This window comes from Leptidea sinapis, chromosome 33 (assembly GCF_905404315.1).
Source record: "Leptidea sinapis chromosome 33, ilLepSina1.1, whole genome shotgun sequence".
In the NCBI taxonomy this organism is placed as follows: Eukaryota; Metazoa; Arthropoda; class Insecta; order Lepidoptera; family Pieridae; genus Leptidea; species Leptidea sinapis.
In genome coordinates this window covers 11616969-11639489 of record NC_066297.1, presented here as the reverse complement: position 1 = coordinate 11639489, position 22521 = coordinate 11616969, and positions in this window count along the sequence as shown.

Sequence of the window (22521 nt, the reverse complement as noted above, 5' to 3'; positions counted from 1 at the left end):
CCGAGATTCTCGAATTTGCAGAGAACAATTCTGTGATCATCTTTTCAATCCAAGAGAGCTGCCGCAAACAATTATGTTCTCAGCAATATGGATATCGTGGCCTAGGTTCTCGAGGGTGCAGAAAACAATTTTGGGATCATTTTCAAATCCAAGATGGCCGCTGCTCAAAATTATGATAACTACGTTATAGGTATCGTATCACAGATTCTCGAGGGTGCTGAGAACGATATTTTAATCATTTTTCACTCCCAAGATGGCCGCCGTGCAAGATTATGATCACAAAAATATGAAAATCGTATCCGACATACTCTAGAGTGCACAGAATGATTTTGTGATCGTTTTTGAAATCCAAGATGGCCGATGCTCAAAATTATGATAACTACATTATGGGTATCGTATCCGAGGTTCTCGAGGGTGCAGAGAACGATTTTGTGATCATTTTTCAAATCCAAGATGGCCGCCACACAAAATTATGATTTCAGCAATATGGATATCGTACCCGAGGTTCTCGAGGGTGCAGAGAACGATTTGGTGATCATTTTTCAAATCCAAGATGGCCGCTGCTCAAAATTATGATAACTACATTATGGGTATCGTATCCGAGGTTCTCGAGGGTGCAGAGAACGATTTGGTGATCATTTTTCAAATCCAAGAGGGCCACCGTGCAAGATTATGATCACAAAAATATGGGTATCGTATCCGAGGTTCTCGAGGGTGCAGAGAACGATTTGGTGATCATTTTTCAAATCCAAGATGGCCGCCGCACAAAATTATGATTTCAGCAATATGGATATCGTGTCTGAGGTTCTCGAGGTTGCAGAGAATGATTTTGTGATCATTTTTGAAATCCAAGAGGGCTGCCGCAAACAATTATGTTCTCAGCAATATGGATATCGTGGCCTAGGTTCTCGAGGGTGCAGAGAACGATTTTGTGATCATTTTTGAAATCCAAGAGGGCTGCCGCAAACAATTATGTTCTCAACAATACGGATATCGTTTCCTAGGTTCTCAGGGGTGCAGAAAATAATTTTGGGATCATTTTTAATTCCGAGATGGCCGCCGCTAAAAATTATGATAACTACATTATAGGTATCGTATCACAGGTTCTCGAGGGTGCTGAGAACGATATTTTAATCATTTTTCACTCCCAAGAGGGCCGCCGTGCAAGATTATGATCACAAAAATATGAATATCGTATCCTAGGTTCTCGAGAGTGCACAGAATGATTTTGTGGTCGTTTTTGAAATCCAAGATGGCCGCCGCACAAAATTATGATTTCAGCAATATGGATATCGCACCCGAGGTTCTCGAGTGTGCAGAGAACGATTTTGTGATCATTTTTCAAATCCAAGATGGCCGCCACACAAAATTATGATTTCAGCAATATGGATATCGTACCCGAGAATCTCGAGGGTGCAGAGAACGATTTGGTGATAATTTTTCAAATCCAAGATGGCCGCCGCACAAAATTATGATTTCAGCAATATGGATATCGCACCCGAGGTTCTCGAGGGTGCAGAGAACGATTTTGTGATCATTTTTCAAATCCAAGAGGGCCACCGTGCAAGATAATGTTCACAAAAATATGGGTATCGTATCCGAGGTTCTCGAGAGTGCAGAGAACGATTTTGTGATAATTTTTCAAATCAAAGATGGCCGCCGCACAAAATTATGATTTTTGCAATATGGATATCGCGTGAGAGTTTCTCGAGGGTGCAGAGAATTATTCTGTGATCATTTTTGAAATCCAAGAGCGCTGCCGCAAACAATAATGTTTTCAGCAATATGGATATCGTGTCCGAGGTTCTCGAGGATGCAGAAAATAATTTTGGGATCATTTTTAAGTCCAGAGTGCGCAGAGAACGATTTAGTGATAATTTTTCAAATCAAAGATGGCCGCCGCACAAAATTATGATTTCAGCAATATGGATATCGTACCCGAGGTTCTCGAGGGTGCAGAGAACGATTTGGTGATCATTTTTCAAATCCAAGATGGCCGCCGCACAAAATTATGATTTTAGCAATATGGATATCGTGTCCGAGGTTCTCGAGGTTGCAGAGATCAATTCTGTGATCATCTTTTCAATCCAAGAGAGCTGCCGCAAACAATTATGTTTTCAGCAATATAGACATCGTGGCCGAGGTTCTCGAGGGTGGAGAAAACAATTTTGGGATCATTTTTACATCCGAGATGGCCGCCGCTCAAAATTATGATAACTACATTAAGGGTATCGTAACCGAGGTTCTCGAGGGTGCTGAGAACGATATTTTAATCATTTTTCACTCCCAAGAGGGCCGCCGTGCAAGATTATGATCACAAAAATATGAATATCGTATCCTAGGTTCTCGAGAGTGCACAGAATGATTTTGTGATCGTTTTTGAAATCCAAGATGGCCGATGCTCAAAATTATGATTTTAGCAATATGGATATCGTGTCCGAGGTTCTCGAGGTTGCAGAGAACAATTCTGTGATCATCTTTTCAATCCAAGAGAGCTGCCGCAAACAATTATGTTTTCAGCAATATAGACATCGTGGCCGAGGTTCTCGAGGGTGGAGAAAACAATTTTGGGATCATTTTTAAATCCGAGATGGCCGCCGCTCAAAATTATGATAACTACATTATGGGTATCGTAACCGAGGTTCTCGAGGGTGCTGAGAACGATATTTTAATCATTTTTCACTTCCAAGAAGGCCGCCGTGCAAGATTATGATCACAAAAATATGAATATCGTATCCGAGGTTCTCGAGAGTGCACAGAACGATTTTGTGATCATTTTTGAAATCCAAGATGGCCGCTGCTCAAAATTATGATTTTAGCAATATGGATATCGTGTCCGAGGTTCTCGAGGTTGCAGAGAACAATTCTGTGATCATCTTTTCAATCCAAGAGAGCTGCCGCAAACAATTATGTTTTCAGCAATATAGACATCGTATCCGAGGTTCTCGAGGGTGCGGAGAACGATTTTGTGATCATTTTTCAAATCCAAGATGGCCGCCGCACAAAATTATGATTTCAGCAATATGGATATCGTACCCGAGGTTCTCGAGGGTGCAGAGAACGATTTGGTGATCATTTTTCAAAACCAAGATGGCCGCCGCACAAAATTATGATTTCAGCAATATGGATATCGTACCCGAGGTTCTCGAGGGTGCAGAAAACGATTTGGTGATCATTTTTCAAATCCAAGATGGCCGCCACACAAAATTATGATTTTAGCAATATGGATATCGTGTCCGAGGTTCTCGAGGTTGCAGAGAACAATTCTGGGATCATCTTTTCAATCCAAGAGAGCTGCCGCAAATAATTATGTTTTCAGCAATATTGATATCGTGGCCGAGGTTCTCGAGGGTGGAGAAAACAATTTTGGGTTCATTTTTAAATCCGCCGCTCAAAATTATGATAACTACATTATAGGTATCGTATCACAGGTTCTCGAGGGTGCTGAGAACGATATTTTAATCATTTTTCACTCCCAAGAGGGCCGCCGTGCAAGATTATGATCACAAAAATATGAATATCGTATCCGAGGTTCTCGAGAGTGCACAGAATGATTTTGTGATCGTTTTTGAAATCCAAGATGGCCGATGCTCAAAATTATGATAACTACATTATGGGTATCGTATCCGAGGTTCTCGAGGGTGCAGAGAACGATTTTGTGATCATTTTTCAAATCCAAGATGGCCGCCACACAAAATTATGATTTCAGCAATATGGATATCGTATCCGAGGTTCTCGAGGGTGCAGAGAACGATTTGGTGATCATTTTTCAAATCCAAGATGGCCGCCGCACAAAATTATGATTTCAGCAATATGGATATCGCACCCGAGGTTCTCGAGGGTGCAGAGAACAATTTGGTAATCACTTTTCAAATCCAAGATGGCCGCTGCTCAAAATTATGATAACTACATTATGGGTGTCGTATCCGAGGTTCTCGTGGGTGCAGAGAACGATTTTGTGATCATTTTTCAAATCCAAGAGGGCCACCGTGCAAGATTATGATCACAAAAATATGGGTATCGTATCCGAGGTTCTCGAGAGTGCAGAGAACGATTTTGTGATAATTTTTCAAATCAAAGATGGCCGCCGCACAAAATTATGATTTTTGCAATATGGATATCGCGTGAGAGTTTCTCGAGGGTGCAGAGAATTATTCTGTGATCATTTTTGAAATCCAAGAGCGCTGCCGCAAACAATAATGTTTTCAGCAATATGGATATCGTGTCCGAGGTTCTCGAGGGTACAGAAAATAATTTTGGGATCATTTTTCAAATCCAAGAGGGCCACCGTGCAAGATTATGATCACAAAAATATGGGTATCGTATCCGAGGTTCTCGAGAGTGCAGAGAACGATTTTGTGATAATTTTTCAAATCAAAGATGGCCGCCGCACAAAATTATGATTTTTGCAATATGGATATCGCGTGAGAGTTTCTCGAGGGTGCAGAGAATTATTCTGTGATCATTTTTGAAATCCAAGAGCGCTGCCGCAAACAATAATGTTTTCAGCAATATGGATATCGTGTCCGAGGTTCTCGAGGGTACAGAAAATAATTTTGGGATCATTTTTAAGTCCAGAGTGTGCAAAGAACGATTTAGTGATAATTTTTCAAATCAAAGATGGCCGCCGCACAAAATTATGATTTCAGCAATATGGATATCGTACCCGAGGTTCTCGATGGTGCAGAGAACGATTTGGTGATCATTTTTCAAATCCAAGATGGCCGCCGCACAAAATTATGATTTAAGCAATATGGATATCGTGTCCGAGGTTCTCGAGGTTGCAGAGAACAATTCTGTGATCATCTTTTCAATCCAAGAGAGCTGCCGCAAACAATTATGTTTTCAGCAATATAGACATCGTGGCCGAGGTTCTCGAGGGTGGAGAAAACAATTTTGGGATCATTTTTAAATTCGAGATGGCCGCCGCTCAAAATTATGATAACTACATTATGGGTATCGTAACCGAGGTTCTCGAGGGTGCTGAGAACGATATTTTAATCATTTTTCACTTCCAAGAGGGCCGCCGTGCAAGATTATGATTTCAGCAATATGGATATCGTACCCGAGGTTCTCGAGGGTGCAGAGAACGATTTGGTGATCATTTTTCAAATCCAAGATGGCCGCCGCACAAAATTATGATTTCAGCAATATGGATATCGTACCCGAGGTTCTCGAGGGTGCAGAAAACGATTTGGTGATCATTTTTCAAATCCAAGATGGCCGCCGCACAAAATTATGATTTTAGCAATATGGATATCGTACCCGAGGTTCTCGATGGTGCAGAGAACGATTTTGTGATCATCTTTTCAATCCAAGAGAGCTGCCGCAAAAAATTATGTTTTCAGCAATATTGATATCGTGGCCGAGGTTCTCGAGGGTGGAGAAAACAATTTTGGGATCATTTTTAAATCCGAGATGGCCGCTGCTCAAAATTATGATAACTACATTATGGGTATCGTATCCGAGGTTCTCGTGGGTGCAGAGAACGATTTTGTGATCATTTTTCAAATCCAAGAGGGCCACCGTGCAAGATTATGATCACAAAAATATGGGTATCGTATCCGAGGTTCTCGAGAGTGCAGAGAACGATTTTGTGATAATTTTTCAAATCAAAGATGGCCGCCGCACAAAATTATGATTTCAGCAATATGGATATCGTACCCGAGGTTCTCGAGGGTGCAGAGAACGATTTGGTGATCATTTTTCAAATCCAAGATGGCCGCCGCACAAAATTATGATTTTAGCAATATGGATATCGTGTCCGAGGTTCTCGAGGTTGCAGAGAACAATTCTGTGATCATCTTTTCAATCCAAGAGAGCTGCCGCAAACAATTATGTTTTCAGCAATATAGACATCGTGGCCGAGGTTCTCGAGGGTGGAGAAAACAATTTTGGGATCATTTTTAAATCCGAGATGGCCGCCGCTCAAAATTATGATAACTACATTATGGGTATCGTAACCGAGGTTCTCGAGGGTGCTGAGAACGATATTTTAATCATTTTTCACTCCCAAGAGGGCCGCCGTGCAAGATTATGATCACAAAAATATGAATATCGTATCCTAGGTTCTCGAGAGTGCACAGAATGATTTTGTGATCGTTTTTGAAATCCAAGATGGCCGATGCTCAAAACTATGATTTTAGCAATATGGATATCGTGTCCGAGGTTCTCGAGGTTGCAGAGAACAATTCTGTGATCATCTTTTCAATCCAAGAGAGCTGCCGCAAACAATTATGTTTTCAGCAATATAGACATCGTGGCCGAGGTTCTCGAGGGTGGAGAAAACAATTTTGGGATCATTTTTAAATCCGAGATGGCCGCCGCTCAAAATTATGATAACTACATTATGGGTATCGTAACCGAGGTTCTCGAGGGTGCTGAGATCGATATTTTAATCATTTTTCACTTCCAAGAAGGCCGCCGTGCAAGATTATGATCACAAAAATATGAATATCGTATCTGAGGTTCTCGAGAGTGCACAGAACGATTTTGTGATCATTTTTGAAATCCAAGATGGCCGCTGCTCAAAATTATGATAACTACATTATGGGTATCGTATCCGAGGTTCTCAAGGGTGCGGAGAACGATTTTGTGATCATTTTTCAAATCCAAGATGGCCGCCGCACAAAATTATGATTTCAGCAATATGGATATCGTACCCGAGGTTCTCGAGGGTGCAGAGAACGATTTTGTGATCATTTTTCAAAACCAAGATGGCCGCCGCACAAAATTATGATTTCAGCAATATGGATATCGTACCCGAGGTTCTCGAGGGTGCAGAAAACGATTTGGTGATCATTTTTCAAATCCAAGATGGCCGCCGTACAAAATTATGATTTTAGCAATATGGATATCGTGTCCGAGGTTCTCGAGGTTGCAGAGAACAATTCTGTGATCATCTTTTCAATCCAAGAGAGCTGCCGCAAATAATTATGTTTTCAGCAATATTGATATCGTGGCCGAGGTTCTCGAGGGTGGAGAATACAATTTTGGGTTCATTTTTAAATCCGCCGCTCAAAATTATGATAACTACATTATTGGTATCGTATCACAGGTTCTCGAGGGTGCTGAGAACGATATTTTAATCATTTTTCACTCCCAAGAGGGCCGCCGTGCAAGATTATGATCACAAAAATATGAATATCGTATCCGAGGTTCTCGAGAGTGCACAGAATGATTTTGTGATCGTTTTTGAAATCCAAGATGGCCGATGCTCAAAATTATGATAACTACATTATGGGTATCGTATCCGAGGTTCTCGAGGGTGCAGAGAACGATTTTGTGATCATTTTTCAAATCCAAGATGGCCGCCACACAAAATTATGATTTCAGCAATATGGATATCGTACCCGAGGTTCTCGAGGGTGCAGAGAACGATTTGGTGATCATTTTTCAAATCCAAGATGGCCGCCGCACAAAATAATGATTTCAGCAATATGGATATCGCACCCGAGGTTCTCGATGGTGCAGAGAACAATTTGGTAATCACTTTTCAAATCCAAGATGGCCGCTGCTCAAAATTATGATAACTACATTATGGGTGTCGTATCCGAGGTTCTCGTGGGTGCAGAGAACGATTTTGTGATCATTTTTCAAATCCAAGAGGGCCACCGTGCAAGATTATGATCACAAAAATATGGGTATCGTATCCGAGGTTCTCGAGAGTGCAGAGAACGATTTTGTGATAATTTTTCAAATCAAAGATGGCCGCCGCACAAAATTATGATTTTTGCAATATTGATATCGCGTGAGAATTTCTCGAGGGTGCAGAGAATTATTCTGTGATCATTTTTGAAATCCAAGAGCGCTGCCGCAAACAATAATGTTTTCAGCAATATGGATATCGTGTCCGAGGTTCTCGAGGGTGCAGAAAATAATTTTGGGATCATTTTTAAGTCCAGAGTGTGCAAAGAACGATTTAGTGATAATTTTTCAAATCAAAGATGGCCGCCGCACAAAATTATGATTTCAGCAATATGGATATCGTACCCGAGGTTCTCGATGGTGCAGAGAACGATTTGGTGATCATTTTTCAATTCCAAGATGGCCGCCGCACAAAATTATGATTTAAGCAATATGGATATCGTGTCCGAGGTTCTCGAGGTTGCAGAGAACAATTCTGTGATCATCTTTTCAATCCAAGAGAGCTGCCGCAAACAATTATGTTTTCAGCAATATAGACATCGTGGCCGAGGTTCTCGAGGGTGGAGAAAACAATTTTGGGATCATTTTTAAATCCGAGATGGCCGCCGCTCAAAATTATGATAACTACATTATGGGTATCGTAACCGAGGATCTCGAGGGTGCTGAGAACGATATTTTAATCATTTTTCACTTCCAAGAATGCCGCCGTGCAAGATTATGATCACAAAAATATGAATATCGTATCCGAGGTTCTCGAGAGTGCACAGAACGATTTTGTGATCATTTTTGAAATCCAAGATGGCCGCTGCTCAAAATTATGATAACTACATTATGGGTATCGTATCCGAGGTTCTCGAGGGTGCAGAGTACGATTTTGTGATCATTTTTCAAATCCAAGATGGCCGCCGCACAAAATTATGATTTCAGCAATATGGATATCGTACCCGAGGTTCTCGAGGGTGCAGAGAACGATTTGGTGATCATTTTTCAAAACCAAGATGGCCGCCGCACAAAATTATGATTTCAGCAATACGGATATCGTACCCGAGGTTCTCGAGGGTGCAGAAAACGATTTGGTGATCATTTTTCAAATCAAAGATGGCCGCCGCACAAAATTATGATTTTAGCAATATGGATATCGTGTCCGAGGTTCTCGAGGTTGCAGAGAACAATTCTGTGATCATCTATTCAATCCAAGAGAGCTGCCGCAAATAATTATGTTTTCAGCAATATTGATATCGTGGCCGAGGTTCTCGAGGGTGGAGAAAACAATTTTGGGATCATTTTTAAATCCGAGATGGCCGCCACTCAAAATTATGATAACTACATTATGGGTACCGTATCAGAGGTTCTCGAGGGTGCAGAGAACGATTTTGTGATCATTTTTGAAATCCAAGAGGGCTGCCGCAAACAATTATGTTCTCAGCAATATGGATATCGTGTCCGAGATTCTCGAATTTGCAGAGAACAATTCTGTGATCATCTTTTCAATCCAAGAGAGCTGCCGCAAACAATTATGTTTTCAGCAATATAGATATCGTGGCCGAGGTTCTCGAGGGTGGAGAAAACAATTTTGGGATCATTTTTAAATCCGAGATGGCCGCCGCTTAAAAGTATGATAACTACATTATGGGTATCATGTCCGAGGTTCTCGAGGGTGCTGAGAACGATATTTTAATCATTTTTCACTTCCAAGAGGGCCGCCGTGCAAGATTATGATCACAAAAATATGAATATCGTATCTGAGGTTCTCGAGAGTGCACAGAATGATTTTGTGATCATTTTTGAAATCCAAGATGGCCGCTGCTCAAAATTATGATAACTACATTATGGGTATCGTATCCGAAGTTCTACAGGGTGCAGAGAACGATTTTGTGATCATTTTTCAAATCCAAGATGGCCGCCACACAAAATTATGTTTTCAGAAATATGGATATCGTACCCGAGGTTCTCGAGGGTGCAGAGAACGATTTGGTGATCATTTTTCAAATCCAAGATGGCCGCCGCACAAAATTATGATTTCAGCAATATGGATATCGTGTCCGAGGTTCTCGAGGGTGCAGAGAACGATTTGGTGATCATTTTTCAAATCTAAGATGGCCGCTGCTCAAAATTATGATAACTACATTATGGGTATCGTATCCGAGGTTCTCGAGGGTGCAGAGAACGATTTTGTGATCATTTTTGAAATCCAAGAGGGCTGCCGCAAACAATTATGTTCTCAGCAATATGGATATCGTGGCCTAGGTTCTCGAGTGTGCAGAAAACAATTTTGGGATCATTTTTAAATCCGAGATGGCCGCCGCTCAAAATTATGATAACTACATTATAGGTATCGTATCACAGGTTCTCGAGGGTGCTGAGAACGATATTTTAATCATTTTTCACTCCCAAGAGGGCCGCCGTGCAAGATTATGATCACAAAAATATGAATATCGTATCCGAGGTTCTCGAGAGTGCACAGAATGATTTTGTGATCGTTTTTGAAATCCAAGATGGCCGATGCTCAAAATTATGATAACTACATTATGGGTATCGTATCCGAGGTTCTCGAGGGTGCAGAGAACGATTTTGTGATCATTTTTCAAATCCAAGATGGCCGCCACACAAAATTATGATTTCAGCAATATGGATATCGTACCCGAGGTTCTCGAGGGTGCAGAGAACGATTTGGTGATCATTTTTCAAATCCAAGATGGCCGCCGCACAAAATTATGATTTTAGCAATATGTATATCGCACCCGAGGTTCTCGAGGGTGCAGAGAACAATTTGGTGATCACTTTTCAAATCCAAGATGGCCGCTGCTCAAAATTATGATGACTACATTATGGGTATCGTATCCGAGGTTCTCGTGGGTGCAGAGAACGATTTTGTGATCATTTTTCAAATCCAAGAGGGCCGCCGTGCAAGATTATGATCACAAAAATATGGGTATCGTATCCGAGGTTCTCGAAGGTGCAGAGAACGATTTCGTGATAATTTTTCAAATCAAAGATGGCCGCCGCACAAAATTATGATTTAGCAATATGAATATCGCGTCAGAGTTTCTCGAGGGTGCAGAGAATTATTCTGTGATCATTTTTGAAATCCAAGAGCGCTGCCGCAAACAATAATGTTTTCAGCAATATGGATATCGTGTCCGAGGTTCTCGAGGGTGCAGAAAATAATTTTGGGATCATTTTTAAGTCCAGAGTGTGCAAAGAACGATTTAGTGATAATTTTTCAAATCAAAGATGGCCGCCGCACAAAATTATGATTTCAGCAATATGGATATCGTACCCGAGGTTCTCGAGGGTGCAGAGAACGATTTGGTGATCATTTTTCAAATCCAAGATGGCCGCCGCACAAAATTATGATTTTAGCAATATGGATATCGTGTCCGAGGTTCTCGAGGTTGCAGAGAACAATTCTGTGATCATCTTTTCAATCCAAGAGAGCTGCCGCAAACAATTATGTTTTCAGCAATATAGACATCGTGGCCGAGGTTCTCGAGGGTGGAGAAAACAATTTTGGGATCATTTTTAAATCCGAGATGGCCGCCGCTCAAAATTATGATAACTACATTATGGCTATCGTAACCCAGGTTCTCGAGGGTGCTGAGAACGATATTTTAATCATTTTTCACTTCCAAGAGGGCCGCCGTGCAAGATTATGATCACAAAAATATGAATATCGTATCCGAGGTTCTCGAGAGTGCACAGAACGATTTTGTGATCATTTTTGAAATCCAAGATGGCCGCTGCTCAAAATTATGATAACTACATTATGGGTATCGTATCCGAGGTTCTCGAGGGTGCAGAGAACGATTTTGTGATCATTTTTCAAATCCAAGATGGCCGCCGCACAAAATTATGATTTCAGCGATATGGATATCGTACCCGAGGTTCTCGAGGGTGCAGAAAACGATTTGGTGATCATTTTTCAAATCCAAGATGGCCGCCGCACAAAATTATGATTTTAGCAATATGGATATCGTGTCCGAGGTTCTCGAGGTTGCAGAGAACAATTCTGTGATCATCTTTTCAATCCAAGAGAGCTGCCGCAAACAATTATGTTTTCAGCAATATAGACATCGTGGCCGAGGTTCTAGAGGGTGGAGAAAACAATTTTGGGATCATTTTTAAATCCGAGATGGCCGCCGCTCAAAATTATGATAACTACATTATGGGTATCGTAACCGAGGTTCTCGAGGGTGCTGAGAACGATATTTTAATCATTTTTCACTTCCAAGAGGGCCGCCGTGCAAGATTATGATCACAAAAATATGAATATCGTATCCGAGGTTCTCGAGAGTGCACAGAACGATTTTGTGATCATTTTTGAAATCCAAGATGGCCGCTGCTCAAAATTATGATAACTACATTATGGGTATCGTATCCGAGGTTCTCGAGGGTGCAGAGAACGATTTAGTGATAATTTTTCAAATCCAAGATGGCCGCCGCACAAAATTATGATTTCAGCGATATGGATATCGTACCCGAGGTTCTCGAGGGTGCAGAAAACGATTTGGTGATCATTTTTCAAATCCAAGATGGCCGCCGCACAAAATTATGATTTTAGCAATATGGATATCGTGTCCGAGGTTCTCGAGGTTGCAGAGAACAATTCTGTGATCATCTTTTCAATCCAAGAGAGCTGCCGCAAATAATTATGTTTTCAGCAATATTGATATCGTGGCCGAGGTTCTCGAGGGTGGAGAAAACAATTTTGGGATCATTTTTAAATCCGAGATGGCCGCCGCTCAAAATTATGATAACTACATTATGGGTATCGTATCAGAGGTTCTCGAGGATGCAAAGAACGATGTTGTGATCATTTTACAAATCCAAGATGGACGCCACTTAAAAGTATGATAACTTCATTATGGGTATCGTATCCGAAGTCCTCGAGAGTGCACAGAACAATTTTGTGATCATTTTTGAAATCCAAGATGGCCGCCGCTCAAAATTATGATAACTCCATTATGGGTGTCGTATCCGAGGTTCTCTAGGGTCCAGAGAACGATTTTATGATCATTTTTCAAATCCAATATGGCCGCCACTCAAATGTATGATACCGACATTATGGGTATCGTATCCGAGGTTCTCGAGGGTGCACAGAACGATTTTGTGATCATTTTTGAAACCCAACTGGCCGCCGCTCATAATTATGATAATTCCATTATGGGTGTCGTATCCGAGGTTCTCGAGGGTGCAGAGAACGATTTAGTGATCATTTTTCAAATCGAAGTTGGCCGCCGCTCAAAAGTATGATAACTACATCATGGTTATCGTATCCGAGGTTCTCGAGGGTGCTGAGAACGATATTGTGATCATTTTTCAAAACCAAGATGGCCGCCGTACAAAATTATGATTTCAGCAATATGGATATCGTATCCGAGGTTCTCGAAGGTGCAGAGAACGATTTCGTGATAATTTTTCAAATCAAAGATGGCCGCCGCACAAAATTATGATTTAGCAATATGAATATCGCGTGAGAGTTTCTCGAGGGTGCAGAGAATTATTCTGTGATCATTTTTGAAATCCAAGAGCGCTGCCGCAAACAATAATGTTTTCAGCAATATGGATATCGTGTCCGAGGTTCTCGAGGGTGCAGAAAATAATTTTGGGATCATTTTTAAGTCCAGAGTGTGCAAAGAACGGTTTGGTGATAATATTTCAAATCCAAGATGGCCGCCGCACAAAATTATGATTTCAGCAATATGGATATCGTACCCGAGGTTCTCGAGGGTGCAGAGAACAATTTGGTGATCATTTTTCAAATCCAAGATGGCCGCCGCACAAAATTATGATTTCAGCAATATGGATATCGTGTCCGAGGTTCTCGAGGTTGCAGAGAACAATTCTGTGATCATCTTTTCAATCCAAGAGAGCTGCCGCAAACAATTATGTTTTCAGCAATATAGACATCGTGGCCGAGGTTCTCGAGGGCGGAGAAAACAATTTTGGGATCATTTTTAAATCCGAGTTGGCCGCCGCTCAAAATTATGATAACTACATTATGGGTATCGTAACCGAGGTTCTCGAGGGTGCTGAGAACGATATTTTAATCATTTTTCACTTCCAAGAGGGCCGCCGTGCAAGATTATGATCACAAAAATATGAATATCGTATCCGAGGTTCTCGAGAGTGCACAGAACGATTTTGTGATCATTTTTGAAATCCAAGATGGCCGCCGCTCAAAATTATGATAACTACATTATGGGTATCGTATCCGAGGTTCTCGAGGGTGCAGAGAACGATTTTGTGATCATTTTTCAAATCCAAGATGGCCGCCGCACAAAATTATGATTTCAGCGATATGGATATCGTACCCGAGGTTCTCGAGGGTGCAGAAAACGATTTGGTGATCATTTTTCAAATCCAAGATGGCCGCCGCACAAAATTATGATTTTAGCAATATGGATATCGTGTCCGAGGTTCTCGAGGTTGCAGAGAACAATTCTGTGATCATCTTTTCAATCCAAGAGAGCTGCCGCAAACAATTATGTTTTCAGCAATATAGACATCGTGGCCGAGGTTCTCGAGGGTGGAGAAAACAATTTTGGGATCATTTTTAAATCCGAGATGGCCGCCGCTCAAAATTATGATAACTACATTATGGGTATCGTAACCGAGGTTCTCGAGGGTGCTGAGAACGATATTTTAATCATTTTTCACTTCCAAGAGGGCCGCCGTGCAAGATTATGATCACAAAAATATGAATATCGTATCCGAGGTTCTCGAGAGTGCACAGAACGATTTTGTGATCATTTTTGAAATCCAAGATGGCCGCTCCTCAAAATTATGATAACTACATTATGGGTATCGTATCCGAGGTTCTCGAGGGTGCAGAGAACGATTTTGTGATCATTTTTCAAATCTAAGATGGCCGCCGCACAAAATTATGATTTCAGCGATATGGATATCGTACCCGAGGTTCTCGAGGGTGCAGAAAACGATTTGGTGATCATTTTTCAAATCCAAGATGGCCGCCGCACAAAATTATGATTTTAGCAATATGGATATCGTGTCCGAGGTTCTCGAGGTTGCAGAGAACAATTCTGTGATCATCTTTTCAATCCAAGAGAGCTGCCGCAAACAATTATGTTTTCAGCAATATAGACATCGTGGCCGAGGTTCTCGAGGGTGGAGAAAACAATTTTGGGATCATTTTTAAATCCGAGATGGCCGCCGCTCAAAATTATGATAACTACATTATGGGTATCGTAACCGAGGTTCTCGAGGGTGCTGAGAACGATATTTTAATCATTTTTCACTTCCAAGAGGGCCGCCGTGCAAGATTATGATCACAAAAATATGAATATCGTATCCGAGGTTCTCGAGAGTGCACAGAACGATTTTGTGATCATTTTTGAAATCCAAGATGGCCGCTGCTCAAAATTATGATAACTACATTATGGGTATCGTATCCGAGGTTCTCGAGGGTGCAGAGAACGATTTTGTGATCATTTTTCAAATCCAAGATGGCCGCCGCACAAAATTATGATTTCAGCGATATGGATATCGTACCCGAGGTTCTCGAGGGTGCAGAAAACGATTTGGTGATCATTTTTCAAATCCAAGATGGCTGCCGCACAAAATTATGATTTTAGCAATATGGATATCGTGTCCGAGGTTCTCGAGGTTGCAGAGAACAATTCTGTGATCATCTTTTCAATCCAAGAGAGCTGCCGCAAATAATTATGTTTTCAGCAATATTGATATCGTGGCCGAGGTTCTCGAGGGTGGAGAAAACAATTTTGGGATCATTTTTAAATCCGAGATGGCCGCCGCTCAAAATTATGATTACTACATTATGGGTATCGTATCAGAGGTTCTCGAGGATGCAAAGAACGATGTTGTGATCATTTTACAAATCCAAGATGGACGCCACTTAAAAGTATGATAACTTCATTATGGGTATCGTATCCGAAGTTCTCGAGAGTGCACAGAACAATTTTGTGATCATTTTTGAAATCCAAGATGGCCGCCGCTCAAAATTATGATAACTCCATTATGGGTGTCGTATCCGAGGTTCTCGAGGGTCCAGAGAACGATTAAATGATCATTTTTCAAATCCAATATGGCCGCCACTCAAATGTATGATACCGACATTATGGGTATCGTATCCGAGGTTCTCGAGGGTGCACAGAACGATTTTGTGATCATTTTTGAAACCCAACTGGCCGCCGCTCATAATTATGATAATTCCATTATGGGTGTCGTATCCGAGGTTCTCGAGGGTGCAGAGAACGATTTAGTGATCATTTTTCAAATCGAAGTTAGCCGCCGCTCAAAAGTATGATAACTACATCATGGTTATCGTATCCGAGGTTCTCGAGGGTGCTGAGAACGATATTGTGATCATTTTTCAAAACCAAGATGGCCGCCGTACAAAATTATGATTTCAGCAATATGGATATCGTATCCGAGGTTCTCGAAGGTGCAGAGAACGATTTCGTGATTATTTTTCAAATCCAAGATGGCCGCCGCGCAAAATTAAGGATTTAGCAATATGGTTATCGTGTCCGAGGTTCTCGAATGTGCAGAAAACAATTTTAGGATCATGTTTAAATCCGAGATGGCCACCGCTCAAAATAATGATAACTACATTATGTTTATCGTATCAGAGGTTCTCGAGGATGCAAAGAACGATTTTGTGATCATTTTTCAAATCCAAGATGGCCGCCGCTCAAAAGTATGATAACTACATTATGGGTATCGTATCTGAGGTTCTCGAGCGTGCTGAGAACGATTTTGTGATCATTTTTCAAATCCAAGATGGCCGCCGCACAAAATTATGATATCAGCAAAATGGATATCGTACCCGAGGTTCTCGAGTGTGCAAAGAACGATTTGGTGATCATTTTTCAAATCCAAGATGGCCGCCGCAAATAATTATGTTTTCAGCAATATTGATATCGTGGCCGAGGTTCTCGAGGGTGGAGAAAACAATTTTGGGATCATTTTTAAATCCGAGATGGCCGCCGCTCAAAATTATGATAACTACATTATGGGTATCGTATCAGAGTTTCTCGAGGGTGCAAAGAACGATTTTGTGATCATTTTTGAAATCCAAGAGGGCTGCCGCAAACAATTATGTTTTCAGCAATATGGATATCGTGGCCGAGGTTCTCGAGGGTGCAGAAAACAATTTTGGGTACATTTTTAAATCCGAGATGGCCGCCGCTCAAAATTATGATAACTACATTATGGGTTTCGTATCACAGGTTCTCGAGGGTGCATAGAACGATTTGGTGATCATTTTTCAAATCCAAGATGGCAGCCGCACAAAATTATGATTTCAGCAATATGGATATCGTACCCGAGGTTCTCGAGGGTGCAGAGAACGATTTGGTGATCATTTTTCAAATCCAAGATGGTCGCCGCACAAAATTATGATTTTAGCAATATGGATATCGTGTCCGAGATTCTCGAAGTTGCAGAGAACAATTCTGTGATCATTTTTGAAATCCGAGAGGGCTGCCGCAAACAATTATGTTCTCAGCAATATGGATATCGTGGCCGATGTTCTCGAGGGTGCAGAAAACAATTTTGGGATCATTTTTAAAACCGAGATGGCCAAAGCTCAAAATTATGATAACTACATTATGGGTATCGTATCACAGGTTCTCGAGGGTGCAGAGAACGATTTTGTGATCATTTTTGAAATCCAAGAAGGCTGCCGCAAACAATTATGTTATCAGCTATATGGATATCGTACCCGAGTTTCTCGAGGGTGCAGAGAACGATTTGGTGATCATTTTTCAAAACCAAGATGGCCGCCGTACAAAATTATGATTTCAGCAATATGGATATCGTGTCCGAGGTTCTCGAGGGTGCAGAGAACGATTTTGTGATTATTTTTCCAATCCAAGATGGCCGCCGCACAAAATTATGGATTTAGCAATATGGTTATCGTGTCCGAGGTTCTCAAATGTGCAGAAAACAATTTTTTGATCATGTTTAAATCCGAGATGGCCGCCGCTCAAAATTATGATAACTACATTATGTTTATCGTATCAGAGGTTCTCGAGGATGCAAAGAACGATTTTGTGATCATTTTTCAAATCCAAGATGGCCGTCGCTCAAAAGTATGATAACTACATTATGGGTATCGTATCCGAGGTTCTCGAGGGTGCTGAGAACGATTTTGTGATCATTTTTCAAATCCAAGATGGCCGCGGCTAAAAAGTATGTTAACTACATTATTGTTATCGTATCAAAGGTTCTCGAGGGTTCTGAGAACGATTTTGTGATCATTTTTCAAATCCAAGATGGCCGCTGCACAGAATTATGATTTCAAAAATACAGATATCGTGTCCGAGGTTCTCGAGGTTGCAGAGAACAATTCTGTGATCATTTTTTAAATCCAAGAGAGCTGCCGCAAACAATAATGTTTTCAGCACTATGGATATCGTGTCCGATGTTCTCGAGGGTGAAGAAAATAATTTTGGGATCATTTTTAAATCCGAGATGGCCGCCGTGCAAGATTATGATCATAAAAATATGGGTATCGTAGCTGAGATTCTCGAGAGTGCACAGAATGATTTTGTGATCGTTTTTGAAATCCAAGATGGCCGATGCTCAAAATTATGATAACTACATTATGGGTATCGTATCCGAGGTTCTCGAGGGTGCAGAGAACGATTTTGTGATCATTTTTCAAATCCAAGATGGCCGCCACACAAAATTATGATTTCAGCAATATGGATATCGTACCCGAGAATCTCGAGGGTGCAGAGAACGATTTGGTGATCATTTTTCAAATCCAAGATGGCCGCCGCACAAAATTATGATTTCAGCAATATGGATATCGCACCCGAGGTTCTCGAGGGTGCAGAGAACGATTTGGTGATCATTTTTCAAATCCAAGATGGCCGCTGCTCAAAATTATGATAACTACATTATGGGTATCGTATCCGAGGTTCTCGAGGGTGCAGAGAACGATTTTGTGATCATTTTTCAAATCCAAGAGGGCCACCGTGCAAGATAATGATCACAAAAATATGGGTATCGTATCCGAGGTTCTCGAGAGTACAGAGAACGATTTTGTGATAATTTTGCAAATCAAAGATGGCCGCCGCACAAAATTATGATTTCAGCAATATGGATATCGCACCCGAGGTTCTCGAGGGTGCAGAGAACGATTTCGTGATTATTTTTCCAATCCAAGATGGCCGCCGCACAAAATTATGGATTTAGCAATATGGTTATCGTGTCCGAGGTTCTCAAATGTGCAGAAAACAATTTTGGGATCATGTTTAAATCCGAGATGGCCGCCGCTCAAAATTATGATAACTACATTATGTTTATCGTATCAGAGGTTCTCGAGGATGCAAAGAACGATTTTGTGATCATTTTACAAATCCAAGATGGCCGTCGCTCAAAAGTATGATAACTACATTATGGGTATCGTATCCGAGGTTCTCGAGGGTGCTGAGAACGATTTTGTGATCATTTTTCAAATCCAAGATGGCCGCGGCTAAAAAGTATGTTAACTACATTATTGTTATCGTATCAAAGGTTCTCGAGAGTGCTGAGAACGATTTTGTGATCATTTTTCAAATCCAAGATGGCCGCTGCACAGAATTATGATTTCAAAAATACAGATATCGTGTCCGAGGTTCTCGAGGTTGCAGAGAACAATTCTGTGATCATTTTTTAAATCCAAGAGAGCTGCCGCAAACAATAATGTTTTCAGTACTATGGATATCGTGTCCGATGTTCTCGAGGGTGAAGAAAATAATTTTGGGATCATTTTTAAATCCGAGATGGCCGCCGTGCAAGATTATGATCATAAAAATATGGGTATCGTAGCTGAGATTCTCGAGAGTGCACAGAATGATTTTGTGATCGTTTTTGAAATCCAAGATGGCTGATGCTCAAAATTATGATAACTACATTATGGGTATCGTATCCGAGGTTCTCGAGGGTGCAGAGAACGATTTTGTGATCATTTTTCAAATCCAAGATGGCCGCCGCACAAAATTATGATTTCAGCAATATGGATATCGTACCCGAGAATCTCGAGGGTGCAGAGAACGATTTTGTTATCATATTTAAAATCCAAGATGGCCGCCGCACAAAATTATGATTTTAGCAATTTTGATATCTTACCCGAGTTTCTCGAGGGTGCAGAGAATGATGTGGTTATCATTTTTCAAATCCAAGATGGCCGCCACACAAAATTATGATTTTAGCAATATGGATATCGTACCCGAGGTTCTCGAGGGTGCAGAGAACGATTTGGTGATCATTTTTCAAATCCAAGATGGCCGCCGCACAAAATTATGATTTCAGCAATATGGATATCGTACCCGAGGTTCTCGAGGGTGCAGAGAACGATTTGGTGATCATTTTTCAAATCCAAGATGGCCGCCGCACGAAATTATGATTTCAGCAATATGGATATCGTACCCGAGTTTCTCGAGGGTGCAGAGAACGATTTGGTGATCATTTTTCAAATCCAAGATGGCCGCTGCTCAAAATTATGATAACTACATTATGGGTATCGTATCACAGGTTCTCGAGGGTGCTGAGAACGATATTTTAATCATTTTTCGATCCCAAGAGGGCCGCCGTGCAAGATTATGATCACAAAAATATGAATATCGTATCCGAGGTTCTCGAGAGTGCACAGAACGATTTTGTGATCATTTTTGAAATCCAAGATGGCCGCTGCTCAAAATTATGATAACTACATTATGGGTATCGTATCCGAGGTTCTCGAGGGTGCAGAGAACGATTTTGTGATCATTTTTCAAATCCTAGATGGCCGCCGCACAAAATTATGATTTCAGCAATATGGAATTCATACCCGAGGTTCTCGAGGGTGCAGAGAACGATTTGGTGATCATTTTTCAAATCCAAGATGGCCGCCGCACAAAATTATGATTTCAGCAATATGGATATCGTGGCCGAGGTTCTCGAGGGTGGAAAAAACAATTTTGGGATCATTTTTAAATCCGAGATGGCCGCCGCTCATAATTATGATAACTACATTATGGGTATCGTATCAGAGGTTCTCGAGGGTGCAGAGAACGATTTTGTGATCATTTTTGAAATATAAGAGGGCTGCCGCAAACAATTATGTTATCAGCAATATGGATATCGTACCCGAGTTTCTCGAGGGTGCAGAGAACGATTTGGTGATCATTTTTCAAAACCAAGATGGCCGCCGTACAAAATTATGATTTCAGCAATATGGATATCTTGTCCTAGGTTCTCGAGGGTGCAGAGAACGATTTCGTGATTATTTTTCCAATCCAAGATGGCCGCCGCACAAAATTATGGATTTAGCAATATGGTTATCGTGTCCGAGGTTTTCAAATGTGCAGAAAACAATTTTGGGATCATGTTTAAATCCGAGATGGCCGCCGCTCAAAATTATGATAACTACATTATGTTTATCGTATCAGAGGTTCTCGAGGATGCAAAGAACGATTTTGTGATCATTTTTCAAATCCAAGATGGCCGTCGCTCAAAAGTATGATAACTACATTATGGGTATCGTATCCGAGGTTCTCGAGGGTGCAGAGAACGATTTTGTGATCATTTTTCAAATCCAAGAGGGCCACCGTGCAAGATAATGATCACAAAAATATGGGTATCGTATCCGAGGTTCTCGAGAGTACAGAGAACGATTTTGTGATAATTTTGCAAATCAAAGATGGCCGCCGCACAAAATTATGATTTCAGCAATATGGATATCGCACCCGAGGTTCTCGAGGGTGCAGAGAACGATTTCGTGATTATTTTTCCAATCCAAGATGGCCGCCGCACAAAATTATGGATTTAGCAATATGGTTATCGTGTCCGAGGTTCTCAAATGTGCAGAAAACAATTTTGGGATCATGTTTAAATCCGAGATGGCCGCCGCTCAAAATTATGATAACTACATTATGTTTATCGTATCAGAGGTTCTCGAGGATGCAAAGAACGATTTTGTGATCATTTTACAAATCCAAGATGGCCGTCGCTTAAAAGTATGATAACTACATTATGGGTATCGTATCCGAGGTTCTCGAGGGTGCTGAGAACGATTTTGTGATCATTTTTCAAATCCAAGATGGCCGCGGCTAAAAAGTATGTTAACTACATTATTGTTATCGTATCAAAGGTTCTCGAGAGTGCTGAGAACGATTTTGTGATCATTTTTCAAATCCAAGATGGCCGCTGCACAGAATTATGATTTCAAAAATACAGATATCGTGTCCGAGGTTCTCGAGGTTGCAGAGAACAATTCTGTGATCATTTTTTAAATCCAAGAGAGCTGCCGCAAACAATAATGTTTTCAGTACTATGGATATCGTGTCCGATGTTCTCGAGGGTGAAGAAAATAATTTTGGGATCATTTTTAAATCCGAGATGGCCGCCGTGCAAGATTATGATCATAAAAATATGGGTATCGTAGCTGAGATTCTCGAGAGTGCACAGAATGATTTTGTGATCGTTTTTGAAATCCAAGATGGCTGATGCTCAAAATTATGATAACTACATTATGGGTATCGTATCCGAGGTTCTCGAGGGTGCAGAGAACGATTTTGTGATCATTTTTCAAATCCAAGATGGCCGCCACACAAAATTATGATTTCAGCAATATGGATATCGTACCCGAGAATCTCGAGGGTGCAGAGAACGATTTGGTGATCATTTTTCAAATCCAAGATGGCCGCCGCACAAAATTATGATTTTAGCAATATGGATATCGTACCCGAGTTTCTCGAGGGTGCAGAGAACGATTTGGTGATCATTTTTCAAATCCAAGATGGCCGCCACACAAAATTATGATTTTAGCAATATGGTTATCGTGTCCGAGGTTCTCGAATGTGCAGAAAACAATTTTGGGATCATGTTTAAATCCGAGATGGCCGCCGCTCAAAATTATGA